Source organism: Seriola lalandi, unplaced genomic scaffold (assembly GCF_002814215.2).
Source record: "Seriola lalandi dorsalis isolate HSWRI2012SDOR001 ecotype SW California unplaced genomic scaffold, Sedor1 jcf7180002052274, whole genome shotgun sequence".
Classification (NCBI taxonomy): Eukaryota; Metazoa; Chordata; class Actinopteri; order Carangiformes; family Carangidae; genus Seriola; species Seriola lalandi.
In genome coordinates, this window is record NW_019522827.1 from 2,232,456 (window position 1) to 2,247,561 (window position 15,106).

General features: G+C 40.5%; 1 protein-coding gene across 1 annotated transcript in view; it reads right to left on the minus strand.

Annotated features, from left to right (window-relative positions):
• Positions 1-15,106, minus strand: part of peak1 (pseudopodium-enriched atypical kinase 1) — a 101,743-nt gene that overhangs the window by 53,304 nt on the left and 33,333 nt on the right. The window lies entirely within an intron of this gene.

Here is a 15,106-nt window from a genome sequence, read left to right on the forward strand (position 1 = left end):
TAAGCCGACATTTAGAACCTCTCATAAACTTAATCTTGCACAAATCGGTTAATTCGGTTAATGGTTTACCAAATGCGTGCGTTCATGAACTGTCCCCTTAATAAAATACTACCTTGTATTGAGTCACATGCCTCCTCCCCATCCAACTAACGTTAGCCCACGTTCACTCAAAGCAAAGCTTGCGAAAACACTGAGCATCAACCCGAGCAGCTTATACCTAAAGAGAATTCCGTGTCTGTCTTTTGGGAACAAAAAAATCAAAAGCAAACACGATCACATTGCCGAATATGAAGAGTGCACGGCTCAAAATAAATAGAGACCAATCAGTGCCAAATTACTGTGTTTTCCTGAAAATGTTAACATGAAGTTTCAGCTGATCACCAGAGTGTATGCTGCTCTCTGTTTGGTCTGGTGTCTTAGTACTGGTTTGCTGACATCTTTGACCTTGTTATAGATGCTTTTCACCTGACCTTCCAGAACACCTTCACCTTCCTCAGCCCATTACCAGGTTTTGTTTTCATGAGCTGATAATTTGCTGACTCACTCTCATCAACGCTGACTGCAAAGAGGCTGGGTGAACAGTTTAGAGTGGAACCACTGAGTCACCTGCAGAACAGCATACAGATTGTAACATCAAAAATAGAGACTGATGAGTGTTTGTGTTTGGTACAAACAATACTCCGAATGAGTCATTTAACCTCAATTGTGCATAAGACCTACTTGAAATCAGGATTAAGGTATAATGATTCGATGACTAGAATCCGACCATTCATCAATCACACATGTACCATGTGACCACACTCACTAAGCTGGAGAGCTTTCAGCTTTTCTGTCTTGCTCAGTGGCATTTCAGGAGCACTGTATGATCCAAAGGGCATAGCATACTCACTTTGCTGAAAAAAATAAATCAAAAAATCAAAAAACAGCACTAAACTCTACAAAACTGCTATTTGTCTCTCCAGTTTTGACCATCAAATTTAAGGGATTGCAATGCAAACCTGTCTTAAAAAGTAAGACCTGTGTTTTACTTAAATATGGTGTGTTGGATATAGTATAAGTCTGTGGTTGAGTACAAAGACACACAGGAAGCTTTTACACCACAACAGGGCTCAGTGGAAGACCACAGACAAATCATCACTTACAATCCTGAGCTTAGTGGCAGAGGCGACGCCGCACAGACGAGGAAATTACCACCATCAGATGTGACTTACACTATATACATAGGTCAGTCCTGCTGGTGGCTACATGGAATATGCACATACAGTTCATCCCAGGCATCCGAATAGTTGTTCTCTATACCACCTTTATCATCGTTTCCTGTCATTCTGCGCTGCCTTGTCTGTCTCCATAACAACCATCTCCAAACTACTCTGCATTTTCAGTGACAGCCTGGGTGCTGCTGGAGGTGAGAGGGGCTCCACAGTGACAAGTACCGCTGTGACTCTTCATTTAATTGACAGATAACAAAGACAGGTGAGCCAGAGTGGGAAAAATCTGAAAAATGGAGCCTACTTGTGGGAACCTCATTATCCCTCTCTCTGTTTTACTTCATAAAAATCTTCACAGTTCCAGTCTAGTCCTGTTTGAAAAGTTGCCTCAGGGGAATTAGTGCAGATAAGTGTGTATTTTGTAAATAAAAACCAAATGAGAGAATGAAAGTAATTTCTTTTAGGCTTTAGAGCCTATTAAACTGCTGAAGCTGCCCTTCTGAAGTTAATGAATCTGTCACATATCAGTGCAGCATCTGATCCAGCAGTAGACTAATCTATACCTCTTGGTCAACACTGCTTGGGGAGCTTTGAATAGTTATAGATAGGACTAGTGTGGGTCATAGGGACTGCAGGCTCTCTATTTAAAAAAGACCTCAAAACTGGCTCTGTGATTGGTCCACCAACACTCACTTTTTCTTCAACCTCAGAACCAGAAAACGAGGTAACTATGGCTTCTACAGTATGTGCTGTAAATCTTTTCCAAGTACTCTGGCTATGTACAAATCATGACTCATCATAATTCATCATGGGCTCAGACAAAGATTTGCCAGATTATCCACACTTAAAACGGTGTTTTGGCACCCCTCCTTCATCACAACAAGCCTGTGTCAGTAGGAGTGTAAAGCTAAGGCTGGCATCACTTAAGGAGGTTATTTAAAGAGCTTTTCGCCAAAATACGATGCCCTCCATTTGGTGTTTAGGTCAGAGAAGAGAGCCCAGCAGTGTGAGAAACACAACCCCAGACAAAATGATTGATGGCACAAATCAAAAGCTAATTACAGTAGAGAACTTTGTAAAACAAAAAGTAACTTTAACAACAAGTGCTTCAGGGTTTCCTGCAGTGTATTCCCAGTGTAGGAGTCCTGCCGCCGGGCCTAACAGCTTTTCTGGCAGAAACACTGTGCTTCATCCATGGTTGTGAAAGTTTTATCACACTACTAGCACAGACTGGCAAAGCAAGACAAGTATTTTTAATGTTTTTCAGGAGGATAAATTTGTGTGTGGTTGCCAATGGCAGCCTAGATTGGTCAGTAATACAAATTCATCCACATGAGTGTGACTTCAACAATCTTATCAGTTCTGTTTAAACTACGGTTACTGTGTTTTGAACCTTGTTTTTTGTAAACTGTATGGACAGAAATACAAAGTTTGAATGCAATCACAATCAATCAACATTTTCCCGATATGAATTTATATTGTTGCTTGAATGACTTAAAATGCAATGGAGAACAAAGAAAGATTGTATATGTGTTACCTACAGTATTTTAAAGAGACTACTCTTCTTAAGACCTTTGTCCTTTGTCAGTAAGCCTCTTGAAAAACATGGGAATCATCAATAATACATGTATTTTGATTATTTTATTGTCTAGACTGCTTTTAAGTGGCAACTACAGTTTTTCTGTTTATCTCCAGAGTTGGCAGAGGAAGCTTCCAAATTGTTTGTTTCCCAGTCGATTCACTTTGTCAAAGCCTGCCCTCAGTTCTCCCACATGGGTGAAATGGGAATAAAGAAAGTGATGGAACAATGCCAATCAACACCTCAGCTTGAAAATCTTGCTGGAGGATAGACAGCAGTGAAACATATCAATATTAGAAGAAAGACTGTGAAAAATATGCACCAAGGTAAAAGGTCACACAGGTTACATGAGGCCACCCTCATGTTTCAGGTACTGGTCTCTCTCCAATACCTCATAGCGTTTTTGAGGTCATCTATGTCAGTTGATTTTACAAGACGGTTCTTGTTTCTACTTCAGGTAAGGTGCTATCACTAAATGAAGTTAAGTCTAGGCAAGAAAATAAGCACAATAACCCTTCAGGGAAACAAAAAAAAAACTTTAAGAAGCTCTTCCTCTGACCTGCACTTTGCAACACCTGCAAATTACTTTTAGGTTGAATCACTCGATGCAAATCTACTGTTCAGAACTGATTCAGAACTGCCACCCTGCAGTGACAATAAACACTGACTGAACTGAAACCAAGAACACAAACCATCAAACACAATATCCCTGGTTGGGCCTAAAAGCATGAGCTACCACATAGATGTGTGTGTGTGTGTGTGTGTGTGTGTGTGTGTGTGTGTGTGTTGCCTCTTCCTGTTTAGAACTGATTAGAAAGAAATGTGATGGGGGAGGGGGGTGGGATAATCCAAAATACATACAGCAAAAATAGTGACAGATAAACCACAAATCAAGTTGTATTAACTCGACTGTTCTCAAAGCACTGCTGAGCACATACTTTTTTTTTCCTTCACATTTGAGCAAATGAGAAAAGGGTTAGCCAAATCAACCATTCCCCATCTCAATCTTAGTGTGCACTTCTCCCTCTGTCATTCTCAGGCTCCGTTATTACTCAGGTAAAATACTGTAAAAGATCCTTTTATTATGGCTGGAATTTCTATGCAGACTGTAAAAGATTGTGCTGAAAATGCAGAGAGTGGAGTCAGGGGGCAGACAACAGTCCCTGTAAGCAGATGAACCTTCTCCTCTAAACATTTTTTAAGCTGAGGAAGCTGCTGCAACACAAACTCAGTATTCACAAAGAAGCGAAAAAGAAGCACATGCCTGATACGACGTCATATAAAAAAAAGTAGAAATTAGCAGAACAACAAAACATAAACATCGATCTTTTGTTTTAAAAAGGTTAAGTTACGAACATATCACACACAGTCATTGTCCCAAAATTAAAGAAGCTGCGGTGAATAAAGAGCTCTCATTAACATGTATCCAGTCTGTCCAAAGCCACACATCCTGCTTAATTTGATGTCCAGAGTCCTATCAGCGCCGAAAGTCCCTTCTCCAAACTCAAGACAGGAGATGATAATAATGATACATGGACCGGCTTGTGTCTTCCTCTCCTCAGCCTCTCCATGACTTCTCTTAATTTAATCCGTCCCTATGCACAGCCTTTTCTCTGTGGCTCTCTTAAGTCCTGTGTGATCATCCTGTACATCTGTGTCTCTGAGCCAGTCAGTATGTTAGCAAGGCTCTGTCATACTGAGCAGACAGCAACAGTTGTTGGCCCCCTTGAAGAGCAGGAAGAGGAGGAAGGTCAAGAGTAAACATAAAAAAAAAAAAAAATGTAGCTAACTACTTACAAAGCAGTGGTGTGTATCCGGTCAGTGGCCCAGGCAGACGAATGGGGAAAGAGAGAGAGCCACATGACAGACGTAGCCGAGGTGAAGCCGGTGCATGAATGAGACAGAGAGGGAGGGAGGAAGAGCTCGAGCGCTATGCAAGGAGGGAGGGAACAAGCATCAGAGTGGCTGATGATGATGAGGGAGCCAAAACATAACAGAACAGAGATGGAGGAAAGGAGAGAGGTAGGATGAATAGCTAAGACAAGTACAGGATGGTGAGAGTCTTATCAATTTGAAGGTGAAAAGAAAAAAAGTCATTCCCCATGTGTGACCAGCTCCTACCAGTCACAACATCAGGGTCCATTAAGAACTCCTCACGTTGTTCTGAGAGCATAAAAAGGAGAAGCAATAAGAGAACGAGGATGAGCTGAATCCTCCCAGTAGGACTCTATTCCCAAAGAGACCTATCAGTTTCATGATGCCTCTTAACCTCACGTATAGCAGGAAGAGCCAGAGTAGAGCAGCTGTCAACCTCCAAAGATATGGACCAGAACACGGGCGCCCTCAAGCACAAATTTAGTAGACGATTCAGTTGCCTAATGGTTTGTAGAGCGAGTGAGTCTAGAGAGAGAAAGTGATCTCACTTTCCTAAATAAGTAAAATTAAACAGACAAGGCAGGGAACTGTGAAACCAATCAACAGTTTTATTTTGCTGGAAAATTAGCTAAACTACAGCATGTGAATGTGTGTTACCCACCTTGTGCCTGCATTTACAACCCCCACACAACAACATAATGAATATGATTTATCACTTACATCTCATTGGTTAGTGCTCACAGCTCAGAGGTTGGGCTACATCTATACCCAAGGTTTCAGACAGCTATTAAAATATTGCTGTGAGTGAAATATGGTTTTGTAAAGAAAGGTTAAGTGCGGCAAAGAGATCTGAATAGTATTCCACACAGCATGAGTCGCATTTTGTTATTTCACAGTGAAACTCTGATAATGGATCTGAATAGGCCTTTTTCACAGCAGACATCTTGACTGGTCATAGCAGAAAAAGAACAGGTGAAACAAATTTCATTGTCGATGGCTCAGTTCCATTAAGCGTCTCAGTAACCCACGCCAATGTGCCAGTGTGCTTTTAATGTTATAATTTACACCTGTGCTTTCCCCGCTATAACATGCCAAAATGTCTGCAGTGTTAAAAAGTCTATTCAAAGTTAAAATGTTCTCCTGAGGAAAGCCTTCTCTCCCGATAGTGATAAAAAACACTTTCAGTGGTTGAACACAGCAGTGCATCTGGTTATTCGAAGTCAAAAATGAACTTATTTCTCTGCAAAGTCTATTAGCATAATCAGCCTTGTCCATTTTTTTTCTTATTTTCCAAGTTCATGACCCACTTACTGTATGCATGTCATAAATACATGTTTTCATTAGAAACTTCATTTCTAGGTCAAGAAAAGTTATTATCAATTCAATTTTATCCAGTGTAAGTGGAACGGCTATGGTATGACAACTCAGTGCAATGTATGCATTCAGTCTCCAACCTAGTGATGACACAAAATGTCAACCATCTTGGCAGAAAGTGAATGAGATTTTTTTTTCCCCTATATTTTTCACAGAAAAGGGAAACATCCCCAGTGGTATAGCATCTACCAAATAATCTATTAATGAAGAGCATCTGTGTTTATCACTGCTGTCAGGAATTGCCAGTAAAGATACAGTATTTTCAAAGGATGTGGGTGAATCCTTTGGACAGCCCAGACAAAACAACAACCACATCAGATTCAGCTGATTCTGCTGCTAATTAAGTATGCTATGATGCTAAGCTAGCTGGGTCAAAGCAGACAGTAGCATTTACTGTAACATTCTCTGCTAACTCTAACATCTTCACGAGGATGCAATGTCTTCAATATGGTCATCAACATGTGTGCAGCTCATGGCGCTGTCTAAAAACAGCCCAAACTAAACAACATCAGAGTTTCCACATCTAATACGCCTAATTTCCAGTGCTGCCTCCATAGTTACTCACTCTTGCTAGACTTACAAGACATTTGTTAAAATTAGGTGGGTGCTATGGGCGACTATTTTACAATCAAAACAAATCTGAAGCGTTCTGGCCGAAGGCTCGTCAGCTTTTATATGGCATTTCTTAGGATGAAGACAGAGACAGTTGATGACTACCAGTGTTTTCCAGTGTTTAGTCTCTGTAGCACAGCGGTACTAAATTAGCTTAAAGAGGCCATTTCCTATTGGCCACAAAGGTACTGTGCATGCAGATGTCAGTGCAGTTGGCAGATGAGTAGTGAGGTCTATGTGACCCCCATCATCTGTGCTGACATCTGGACCATATGTCTTCTACACTGAGGGGCCAGGGTCCGGATTCAGAATAAAAACAGGGCACTGGGGGTGGAATCAGTTCAAGGACCCACAAGGGCATTGGTTGTAAAGTGAGGCAAGGGCTGGTAGTTCATTAAACAGCAAGAGTGCGGCATTAACGGTGGGCATTTTTATGAGGGGTGACAATGTGCATGACTTTTAAGTTATCAAAGAAATATGCACTTTACAGCATGTACTTCATCATGTCATGAATGATCCATAAACAAGAAATAAATCTGAAAACTGATACAGTGCAAAAGGAGGAAACCAAAGAACTGTCCACCATTCCATTTTAACTTCACACCCTTTTAGTCCCTACCCCCTTTTCCTCAAGAGGCTCTTGCCTTTTGCCAGGCCACCAATGTGAATAAGAATTTGTTCTTAATGTCTTGCCTGGCTAAATAAAGGTAAAATAAAAAAAATAAAAATAAAATAGACCCTTACTTTCTAAAGAAGATATCTGGAGGAATGGTGTGGAGAAGTGGGAAAAGGCAGAAGAAGGATAAAGTTAAGGATGAGAAGCGAGTAAGATAAAAGTAAAGTAAGGGGAATGGGATGAAGACAAGCCAGAGGGTTGCCAGTAATTAGCCATCTGAATGTCCTCGCGAAAAATAGATAGCTGATACAAGCAGGAATTTCCTCGGAGATGGATTAGAATAACACAGAGAGCCTTTGTGGTCGCTGACGCTCCTCTATCTCAGGGATCAGATTAAGCGTAGCTCCATGAAAATATTACTCTCTGATCACTCCACGTGACCATGGGACACAGTGATGATACTGTATTTTGCTCAAGGGTGAATTCTATATTCCAGATAGACAAACACGTGGGGTACGCTACATACACAAGGTGGACTACTTAAAGATGTTGGATGACACTACTTGTAAGGGAAAACACAGATCATTGTGAAACAAGAAGCGATTCACAAGGGATCTGAAATTCTCCACAAAGATTCATAACAGAAACTGTTTATGGGGTTATTGAATATCACCCATTTACTCTCCGTTTTTAAAATTTTAAAAAGAAAAGCTACATGGCAAGATGCCAGAAAAATCCAAATGATTTCCATCCACATTTACTCCCATGTCATTGGGGCAGGTTTGCCTGTGAGTACTGACTTTTTGAATCCCATGAGTCACCTGTTACAAACTGTCTGCGACCACACTAAATGTCAGATCACTTCCACGAAAAATGCCTGCGGTTAGACACCCATAATACATGGCCAACCTGCCATTAAGGTCTACTGCCTTTGATCTATCAGAGCTGTGTTTGTATGTGAGGCGCTACTGTCATGTGTGCATCCACACACGCACATACACACACAAACACCACTAAATCCTCCCCAACAGCTGTTTTTACAACACTGCCCTCACACATATGTTGGCACATCTTCTACTTCGTCATCCTCATCCATCCCTCTGTTTACCAGAGAGTGACACAATCCCTCACTCCCATTTTTATCTTCCTCAACTCGGAGTGACAGGGACCATAACAAGATCATCCATCCCTCTGTCCTTTGCTATCAGCTGCCCTACCTGCAGGTGGGAGGACTCAGCGCAATCGCAGCTTTGTCACTATAATGACTTCCTTTTACATGTTGTTTCCGCAGCAATAAAGTGAGTGAAGGATGTGAATCTTGACCCATTCTTCTTTCTTGATGGTGATTTACCTAGAACCCCAATAAATCAATTTTCTTATTGAGCTCTGGGATCATAAAAGTCTATCTTAACGACATTATTAAAGCAGGAACAAGAGCAGGCTATCAATCAGTGATTTCGATGATTGATGAATCATTCAGGGAGTGAAGCTGGGCTTATACTTGACGCAAGAGGGTGACAGCTTTCCTGCCACTATGGTTCATGTGTCTCTAAAGCTATGCTGTAACCCCTTGACACACAACTACAAATCCCCCTTGATAGTAGGAAATGAAGGACGGAAGGTCATAATCACTCATATTTATTTTCATACATGCCAGAGTCATGATTTGATGGGATTTGTGGATGTATCCCAGGCGCTGCTGAAAATTTCCACGAACCAATGTGGTGTGAGATGCTGTTACAGGCGGCTGCGTCCTACTGCATTAGAGTCCCGTCAATCACCACCAGAGTGGTGGTTAGGAGAGGTGTGGGATGACAAGTGCCTTGAGTGGAGAAAAACAGCCTCAAACGTCTGGGTATGAGTGATAGTAAAGCTCTTTGTTATACTGTACACGTTTTTTCTGAGCAATTCCTGCCGAGGGTCAGGAAGCCAATCAAACAATTGGCTTCCAGACCCTCAGTGGAAACATGGAGACCTTTTAGCTTTCTGATCACGACTCCAGCAGGCATGATATAACAAGAAGCCAGTGTGAGTTCCAGTGTCTATGGAGAAACGGGAGAATGCCATGGTAATATATCTCCAACCCCATTGGAGAGAGAAGGATGAAGAAACAGTTGAGCTCCTTGGCTCGGCTTCGCCCCCAACCAGTGCTTTTCTTTTTCAACCTTGCCAGCGGAGCAGTGGGGATGTCGATTTCAGTTCTGTTCTCAGCCCATCCAGAGCCACTCAAGATAAGGAGCCGGTCCAGGAGGGAAACGTTTTCCAACAGCAATGGACGGCACGGATGAGATAAGGCAAGGCCACTTTCATCAAAAAGACACCATGAATAGAAAATTGATGGTATGGAGGGTGACAGTGAATGATGTTATTTTAATATCAGTAACACTCCCTTTTTTAGTTTAGGCAAAAACATTCAAGTATTTTTTTTTTTTTTTGTTCCCAGGGCGAAAATGTTGTCCTTTGGCATCCACAGACAGCTTCAGATTAAGCCTTGAGGCCATTCTCTGCTGTTTCATATTCAGTGGAAATGCCTGGGAAGGACAACACAGGGTTGCTGAAACTCCCACACCACGAAATGTTCCAAGTTTTACTCTCCCCTTGTCTTTCAATGCTACTATCAGTGCAAAGCATTCTGCTGCTTTTTCAATCTGCCCTCCTTCTTCAGCTGCACAGCAAATAATTATTAAAAGGATCAAAGAGTATGAAAGGGCTTCTGCGTCAGCGAGGTTGAGCTTGGGGAGCCGGGTGACTCAAAGTGATAATGGCAAAACACTGAGTTGTTTTTTTCCCCCTCTATATGCCGTACTGGAGTATCTGAGCTCCACAATTAATACGGGTGGAAATGGGGAAGCTGTCTAAATTATTCTAAGGTAAATTGATTTCTGCCGGTGCTTCTCTGAAATCAGAGTTACTTTCCAAATTTTGGCATTTGCAACAACTATATTCTTGGAAGCAGTTGATGTCTCTGACTAAGAAAAATCATTTAGCCATGTCACATTGATGGAACAAGTGAAAACTGAAATATAATTTTGGAGAGGCAATATAAAAATGACTAGGAAATGAGTACAATATACAGTCACACAAAAGAGCGGGGAAAATTGGAAACAGTTGCAGTGTATCCTCTGGAAATGTCCTTCCTCAAGCAAAATCATCATCTGTAACCAGCTCATTGCATGTCTCACTGAATATCTCTGCTCACTATCAGATTGTCCTCAGTGAACGGACAGTTACATGTGCATATTTACTGTAGAAATACAGCACACAACGGTTAAAAAGCACCTCGACTTGCCATAAGCCGAGTTGGACTAGGACAACTTGGTGCTTGACACTTTAAGACAGTTAATAAATGTGATGTACACTGATGCTTACTTCCTGTAAGTGGGGAGCATGCTATGGATTGTGTGTGCTTGGGAGCCGAGGGTCTTGCAATCAAGCTAAAAGGTCGCTGACATGCAAAACCAGTGTGTAGCGCCCACATAATGTACATCCGCATGACAAACTGACAAGGTGCAGTTCACTCAGTGGATGGCTCCCTGTAAAAGCAAGGGGAGGATGATGAAATGCATTCCAGGACAAGATTTTAGAGCACGATGTGTGAGTGACACTTAGACAGGCTTTGATTCAATCACAGACTGTGCCTTTATTCTCCTGCTAAGTAGGGCAAAACAGTATTTATGAAGTGTTTCAGAGGTGTACCTGAACGCTCTTGAATTCCTACAGGAGATGGCAAAAACCCTTGAAGAATCTCAGCACTCAGTGCTGTTGAATGGCAAACACATTTAAAATCAAAAGCAACACTTTGCACTTCATTTTAACCTACGGCCTGTTTTTAATACTAACAACAGCAAGTTAAGCCTGCCTACAAGCATACACTGGCTTCATGGTAAATTTCAGGAAGGTCTGGTCAAAACCAGGAAGTTCTGAAATAACAATGAACATCATTATTTCAGTGTAACTTGACATGTTATTTTTAATGTTCTTTATTCTACTTCACCTGACATCTACAACAACATTGCTCAGGTTGGCAAATCATAGACTCTCATGGTTTGTTCGGAGCAAAAATTTAAATATGAAATTCAAACAAAGTCAATAGAAATATGTAAATGGAGTTGCTCTAGACTGTACAAGCTAAGGCCACCTGAGGTAAAAGAAACATTTGATGCTGAGCAAAAACAATTATCACTTATTCAGAGTTGAAGGTGCAGAGCAAACAAAACGGAGACTGGAGGAAAAACAAACGACTTCCTGTTAAGTTTGTAAATCAGTCTAAGTTATAACGAAATTAAATTATAAAGAATATGGAGTAGGAGTATGTTCCTGAATCAAAGAAGAGCGCAGGGGCGCAACAATTGTAGAGTTGGCCTGCTGTAGAAGCTAAATGTTATAGATGTTAGTAATGTAAGTAAAGGCTAACTGGACTGTCCTTGACTATAGGAATAACAAGTTGAGTGGTATTAAAACTTATAGTCTCATTTGCGTCTTTTTTCAACAGTTTTTAACAACACCAATGCAATAAACCTGTCATCTAAAGCAATTCATCATGTCTCATATATGGAATTATCCTCTGATGAGATTCACATGGGGGAAGTGCGATTCACTTTTCCTCCCCTGAACAAGAGATTGATATTATATTACATGTATGTCACCGCCATATATAATGTACGACGCAATTTAACACAAGCCACTGTGCTTTTACTTCTCAAGAGCACAGCGATGATTTAAAATGAATATTTCACATGGCCATTTGATCCTATTAAATAGTAACAAAGGCAAAAATCGCAGAATCCCTCCCACTTTCAGGGCAAAGGCCGACATCAGAGAGCAACGACTACAGAACGGCCCTGACACATTTCACTGAGCCAGACGAAGGCATCATGTCATAAAATATTCAAGAGAGAGGGATATTTGATAGTCTAACCCGAGCAGAGAACATAAAGTGGTGAGAGTGATGAAATGGTCCAATATCAATCTGTGACCGTAAAATACTGAGTCACAGTTTAAGTATGCACACATGTGGAAAGGCTCAAAACCCATTATCTAACAGGGCAACCATGTATGGCTGCTATATGAGAGAATGAGGGAGCTCCAATGCAAGTTCAAAAACATCAAGGAGGAGGAGGGACAGTTTAAATAGTTTATATTCAATATTATTCATAGTGTGCACCCAGTCTGTACTCTACCTTATGTGTTCTCATTACCTTCAGTTTCAGCTCCTGTATGCACTTGAATAACCTAAAATTAAAGAGTGAGGGAGAGGGCCCGCTGCAACACAATCTTATCAAAAGCAAAAGAGGGTTCCTAATTCAAAATCCATATAAGTAAAGACGTGCAGCGAAAGATCCAACGAAATGGAAAGGCTTTTAAAGTACATAACATTCAATAAGTTGAAAAGGTTCTTCAAGGTTATGTAACAGGAAATTGGGACTTCATATAGAAGATAAGACCGTAATATAATGAATCTATATTTCTCATCTGTTTGTAATTTTGCAATAATTTCTTTCTTTATCTTTATGTCAAATGTAATAATTCAGAAAAAAAAAGTAAAAAAAAGTCCCTGAGCTTTTGCCTAGCTAGTTCGTCTGTCATCTTCTTTATGCATATGCATTTACTGGAGATTTAGCTCAAATAAGAGGAGAAGATACAGCTGCATGCAACACAAGCACACAGCCACTCCCAATAGTGGGAGAGCGCTGAGCAACAGTTACCTTAGGAAGCACTGTGGTATGCAGAGGTTCACCCCTGCCTCGTTTGGCCAGAGGATCACCGCTAATTAAATTACCAATACTTAACACACCTGTAGCCTGTCAACGACATATTCAGAGTGAGAACAGCTAAGCTCTCATTAGTGTTTCTGAAAGTGATATTATATTCATCTTCTAACAAACTCTGGGCAGTTATTTTGGGGTAGCAAGACCAGGACCCTATCAAATGAATGGATAGAGAGCCATAACTTTCAACGGTCATCGGGACATTTTTATGCAGGTATCGAATCACCAGTCAAATCTGATCTGATAAAAATCGCTTCAAAGGTCTGGTAACTTCAGCCTCACAATGAAGTTTAAAACACATCTTCCCACGGGTTATACTTGCATGCGCAAAGTTTCACTACACCAGCCGTCATAAACTTCAACCGTGTGCTTGCGTCAGTGCAACAACACCATTATCTTGATATCAGCTGTTATAAAGCAGACAATTGGCTGTTTCGGGGGACGCACACACGCCCGCACGCACGCACGCATGCACACACACACACACACACACACACACACACACACACACACACACAAGGTGCTGTTGTGGCTGGTAAATCAGTGTAGGCTTTCATGAACTTGGTTACTTATGTCTGCTGTTTCCATTCATCTACAAAGAAATTACATCTTGCAGTAGCTAAATCACATGATACAAAAAAAAAGAAAAGAAAAAAAGATTGTTCTGGTTCCTGCATCCAGAGAGAGATTTGTTGTGTTATCTGTTGACAGCTTGTGACACCTGATTTAACAGGGCCCAATAGTGTCACTCGCTCTGTAGCCTTTCAGCAATGTATCAGTTTCAGACCAGTAAATGTTGATCTGTCGTAAATCATCATCTGTTACTTTACACCTTATTCCATCACATAAAAATAATATACTAATCCTCACACAGTGGGAGACTTTTGACACTGCTGAGGATTCTCCTAGAGCACCAGTAAAAGAACAGTATTACTGTCTTTTAAACATGGCTTCTACTCAGCTTCAACCAACACAAATGTTTTACACAAACACAGACTGGAGGATTTCCAATTCTCCTAATCTACCTAACACCATGCCATCACCTGCCCCCACAAGTCAGGAGACAATAAGTTTGATCTTTTCCACTTGCAGCTGCTGTGTTTGTTTGTAAATATAACAAACATATTTTCGTTATATCCCAACAATAAATTCTGTAGCATGTCAAGAATGAGACTTGCAGAAAACAGTTGATTACACTAACAACACTGAAGAAAAATGTATGTATGTATAAAACAAAGTACATTAGGTACATACAAATACATACATACATACAAATATATTCACAATCTGCATGTCTTTAGGGGAAAACAATATTTCTGGGACAAAAGCTGAACTGCATTACTGTTACTTGATTGATAAGTGAGGTTAATTTTTGCAAAAATACTTTGAATAACAATAAGAATAATTGACGCCTACGTTATACAACAGTTACTCAACAAATGTCCCAAAAAAAAACAGTCACATATAATTATCTATTTGTCACGTAATCTCCATTTCTATGGTTCATTTCAGTTAAATACGGTACAGGAAAAACATGCATTCAGCTAATGATGTATTTAATACATGACACTGTTATAAGTATCAGCCTTAACTAATGATTTTATGATTAACAGGACTACAGGTTTGAGGAGGTGGAAAGATTTACAATGTTAAACTGACATCAACACAGAAGGTGACTAATTATTTAGAATAATAAAGGCTTTAACAGCTTTGCTATCATTATAGCCTTGTTAAATATTCAGTGGGTTCAATAAGCCACGAGTAACTCGCTGTCACCTAAAAACGTGCGCTGGGTTTGCTGTGCTTCTGAAGCCTGAGGATGTGTGTATTTACAGTGATAATTAAAACAACAAGCTACAAAAATATGCCATTTATTAGACTTTCTATCCAAACTTACTTGGTTTGAGAGATCCCCTGATTCTAATCCATGCATTATGTCCCCCTTATGTCTAAAATGTGAGAACTGTCATTATCTGAAGACAAAATGTTCTGATTTGCTCAGATCCCCGCAGAATTTCTTATTTTTGCACACTAGCTGAGCGCTCTGTTCCTCCACAAGCTGTAAACATTTCAA